This window comes from Polyodon spathula, chromosome 12 (assembly GCF_017654505.1).
Source record: "Polyodon spathula isolate WHYD16114869_AA chromosome 12, ASM1765450v1, whole genome shotgun sequence".
In the NCBI taxonomy this organism is placed as follows: domain Eukaryota; kingdom Metazoa; phylum Chordata; class Actinopteri; order Acipenseriformes; family Polyodontidae; genus Polyodon; species Polyodon spathula.
This window is the reverse complement of record NC_054545.1, coordinates 24,612,139-24,617,186: the sequence shown is the minus strand read 5'-3', so window position 1 is coordinate 24,617,186 and position 5,048 is coordinate 24,612,139. Positions and strand designations below refer to the sequence as shown.

The 5,048-nt window shown below is 39.0% G+C and overlaps 2 non-coding genes across 2 annotated transcripts; one reads left to right on the top strand and one right to left on the bottom strand.

Moving 5' to 3' along the window:
- The first annotated feature begins 3,734 nt into the window (after positions 1-3,734).
- On the top strand, positions 3,735-3,807 carry trnav-cac. Its single transcript has one exon. It is a non-coding gene; the product is annotated as a tRNA-Val (tRNA).
- Positions 3,808-4,035: 228 nt separating this feature from the next.
- Positions 4,036-4,108, bottom strand: trnav-aac. The gene has a single exon. It is a non-coding gene; the product is annotated as a tRNA-Val (tRNA).
- Between the last annotated feature and the right edge of the window lie 940 nt (positions 4,109-5,048).

The window sequence follows — 5,048 nt, the reverse complement described above, 5'->3', positions numbered from 1 at the left end:
AGAGACTCGCCAGACAGCTGAACCCCCAGATCAGCTACGGGAGCAATGAAGCCGATGGGAAGTATTTGTTTGGTTAATATGTGCATATAACATAGTATTGTATTGTGATTTAATAGTGGGTGAACAAATCAGCAAATGATTTAACGAGAGATGGGTTACTGCAAGTGGGTGGTATTTTCTACAACGAAGTAAATTATATTGATTTGCCATTGCCTGCCGAAGAAAGGATAAAAGGTCAGCAGCCACTGCTAAACATCGTATTGCTGTACCTTGTATTTGGATTTCAGCTCCTCATTTGCGCTGCGGAGAAGTGGCACGGCCCTGGAAGAACCCGAACACTGCAGAGAAGCAGGACAGTGTTTTGATAAACGTTGGGTTGAAAGCATTTAAAAGGAACGGTGAAACAAGGCAGGAGCAGACAAGGCTTGCAACGAGGGAGAGAACTAGGAGGAGACGGAAGAGTAACCAGCTGGCGACAGGGGGAGTGATCGGTACTGTAGTAAAGGACAGGAGTGCAAGTACTGTGTTTTATTTGACGGCATAAGCCAGTATGATTGTGGGAATATACGGGCACCGGAACTCATTGCAATATTAATTATGAGCACTGTGTAGACTTTTTTGGCATGTCTTTCTTGCCGTGGAGGTTTGATATGGGTTACTGAACCATCCTCATTATATGCATTGTGTTCTGATTTTAACCTGTCTTAATAAAATGTGATTGTGGAATTTAATGTGTGTGTGTGTGTGTGGTTGTGTATTATGGGTTGTGTTCAGGTTACAATGGGATCCTTTTGAACAGTGGTATTGTGTTGTCCAGGCCCTGAGGCCACGTTCATGAAACTTGCCTGGTCTGTACACAAGTCACATTTTGCCCATGTGACAAATATTTTTTCAGCTCGGAACCTTAAGTACTTGGTTAAGATATGAGTCCTTGTAATATGGTTGGGTGTGGTGTTTTTTTTTTCTTTTTTTTTAAATCTCTGTATGGAAACATGATTCTTGGAATAGTGAATTAATAAATTCCTTGAGGATGCATCCAGGGCAAATTTCATGTAAAAGTAACTTACAGGGAAGTGGGAACAGAAAACACCAGTGCATTAACTGTAAATGCACTTCTACGTCTTAAACTATGATGTATTTAACAAACCTAAGAAATCCAGAAACACTGAGACCACATAGAGAGCTGGTCAGAAACTGCAGGGAAGCATTCAGAAAAGCAAACGGCACGCTTGGGTATATAGACAGTAGAGTAGAGTACAATCCAAAGGAGGTTATGATGATATTGTATAATGCACTTTTGAGACTGCACTTGGAATACTGTGTCCAATTTTGGTCACTGCAGCACCACAGGGACATTGTGGCCCTGGAGAGAGTCCAACAAAGAGCAACCAGACTAATCCCAGGACTTATAGGACTGAGATATGAAGAGAGGCTGAAGAACTGAATCTATTTAGCCTGGAACAAAGAAGAAACAGGCAAGACATGATTGAAGTCTTTAAAATCTTAAAAGAAGTTGACATAATTTACCCAAACCAATGCTTTAAGCACAGCACAGCACAAAAACCAGGACCAGATGGCATAGTTGAAAATGAAGTGGAGATACACTTAGGACAAAAAGGAGACACTATTTCATAGAGAGTGGTGAGGGTTTGGAATGGGCTACTTCTTTGTGTTCTTGAGGCATAATCAGGTGGACCCTTTAAGACTCAACTTGACAACATTTAGAGGTCAATCAACTACTAGGAACCAGACAAGCACAGATGAACGGCCTCCTCTTATTCATGGATTTTCATGTGCTTGAAAGAGAAATGGTTGTTGTTTTCTGAATAGCACCTGTAATGGAAGTTAAAGTAATTCCTAGAAAACCATCATCTACGAAACTGCAAACTTATTGTTAAACCATGTGTTTTTTTTGGTTATGAATCTCACAACTACTGATTTATTTTAAATCAGTGTGAGCCGAATTGGAAGAGATAGTCCTTTCCCTTTTCCGTGTGCTGAAAGAACACACGCTGAGTGTTAGCTGAAGTACGAAAGTAGATTGCGTTTTACAGGAAATACAATTGAAAAATAAAAACTTGTACGGAAACTTGCTTTATTTACATGTGTCAACTATTATGAGAGATAAAACAAAGAAACTTGTTTCCACCTGGTCTCGAACCGGAGACCTTTCGCACGTGAAGCGAACGTGATAACCACTACACTACAGATACTACATGAAAAACACCTGTCAAGTACTGAGCACGGCAAGTGATACAGGTCGCTGGTCAGAGTTGCTGCTCCGCGGTTTCCCCGCGGCATTGGGCTACTTCAGGAACACAGCCGCGGGAAATACTAAGGAGTCGCGGGTTAATAATGTAATTAGATTAGTGGTATAACTTTGATAGATTTAACTGTTTTCATGTTTGTAATATTGTTTGGATACAATACCACCATTTGTATTTCAATAAAGGGATCGCGCTGTAATTCCTTTACTGGTCTGGGAGGAATGTTGATCTGTTCCCTCAGCGCTTCCGTACGAAGTTACTGATAGTGACGTGTGGGTGAGCTATACTGGGGTTTGTAGTTTCTATCAAATTTATACCAGGTATCTTTTCTGCAATCCAATATGCTTCCTACGTTATAGGGATACAAGCTCGCACAACGTCAGAACTGCAGACAAGTAAAATAATACTTCAGCCTCTTAGTGCTTAAAAAGTTAAGTCTGTTTCAATACAATAAATACAGCTTGTTTTTTTCATTAATCTTTTCTTGTCTGGACAACAGGAATCTAGAACAGCCGAACGACTACAGGTTAAAGTTTCAAAGTTTATTTAATGAACGACAAGAGTCTTTAAGTAGTTTGTGAGCTTGGCGCATCATTACAGAAACATCAAGAAAAAAAATGTTTATATTGGACAACCATCTGAAATGGGCCATCAGAATGAAATCACCCAATCTGTCGATGTATTTTTATAGCCTACTTTCTAAATCCTATAAACACGCTATATTACATGTATCCCAAACGGCAAAGTACAATATTCTTTTCAAATTAATAATTTTATATATGTTTTTTTTTTTTTTTTTTTTTTCGTTAAAGCTTCAAAAAAACTGGACCTTATAGATTGTGTAATGTTTAATGTTTAATATCGGAAAAAACCCGTTTTTTCCTATACAAAGGATATTACCGTGGGTACATACGGTGCCAACCTTCGGTTCCTAAGCCCGGGGGGCCCCACTATTTTTAAAATTAAAGTTGTCACATTATTATAATAAATCTGCGTGTTTCTGCCTTAAAATGTTTCGGAAATTTTGAAGCTTTTATGTCATAAATACAGAGCCGAGAAATCTACGGAAATTACACACGGCGTAAAATTTAACGTCTCTCTACTCACTTCGTAAGTAGACCAGTTACATGGGGGAATCAAAATGGACAAACTACGTGTCTTACCTCTATTGTATATGAGGGCAAACATGTTGTTCCCGTTTGTGCAACAAAGCAAATTATTCGTATAGCATTGGTAATCGTATCGACAGATGAAGGCATAACCGTAAAGTAGCATTGTGTCATGTCTTTTTAATGAACAGTTAAAAGAAAATTTTTGATTGGCAATAAGTGGTTATGTACATAAAAAATATTTTCATGTATTTTTATAGCCTACTTTCTAAATCCTATAAACACGCAAACTGCAATGTACAGTACAATATTCTTGTAGTTTGTTGTCTTTGATAAGTGGATGACTGTTCTTCCAGGTGTTTCCGTAGTATAGTGGTTATCACGTTCGCCTCACACGCGAAAGGTCCCCGGTTCGAAACCGGGCGGAAACATGTGTGCTTTCTTTCATTTTTATTTATTTACTTTAAATCAGTGTGAGCCGAATTGGAAGAGATAGTCCTTTCCCTTTTCCGTGTGCTGAAAGAACACACGCTGAGTGTTAGCTGAAGTACGAAAGTAGATTGCGTTTTACAGGAAATACAATTGAAAAATAAAAACTTGTACGGAAACTTGCTTTATTTACATGTGTCAACTATTATGAGAGATAAAACAAAGAAACTTGTTTCCGCCCGGTCTCGAACCGGGGACCTTTCGCGTGTTAGGCGAACGTGATAACCACTACACTACGGAAACCACATGAAAGACAGCTCTCAAGTACTGAACACAGCAAGTGATACAGGTCGCTGGTCAGAGTTGCTGCTCCGCGGTTTCCCCGCGGCATTGGGCTACTTCAGGAACACAGCCGCGGGAAATACTAAGGAGTCGCGGGTTAATAATGTAATTAGATTAGTGGTATAACTTTGATAGATTTAACTGTTTTCATGTTTGTAATATTGTTTGGATACAATACCACCATTTGTATTTCAATAAAGGGATCGCGCTGTAATTCCTTTACTGGTCTGGGAGGAATGTTGATCTGTTCCCTCAGCGCTTCCGTACGAAGTTACTGATAGTGACGTGTGGGTGAGCTATACTGGGGTTTGTAGTTTCTATCAAATTTATACCAGGTATCTTTTCTTACGAAAGCTTTTGATTCATTTTTTATTAGGTTAGGTTTCCGTAGTGTAGTGGTTATCACGTTCGCTTAACACGCAAAAGGTCTCCGGTTCAGCAATGTGAAGCTAGCAACAATAAACACCAACAGCAACTTCCGGTAAATCTTCCTTCCGCATCTCACTCCCGAAGCGTTATTTTTTTGATGAAGTATGACAGTAGATTGTGTTTTTTTTGTTGTTGTTTTGTTTTTTAAATCAGTGTGAGCAGAATTGGAAGATATAGTCTTTTGCCGCTGTAGTAATCAGCATTTTTACTCTTTCCCTTTTTTCGTGTGCTGAAAGAACACAGGCTGAGTGTTAGCTAAAGTATGAAATTTATAATTATGCAATAAGCCAGTATGATTGTGGGACTATACCGGCACCGGAACTCATTGCAATATTAATTATGAGCACTGTGTAGACTTTTTTGGCATATCTTTCTTGTGGGGGAGGTTTGATATGGGTTACTGAACCATCCTCATTATATGCATTGTGTTCTGATTTTAACCTGTCTTAATAAAATGTGATTGTGGAATTTA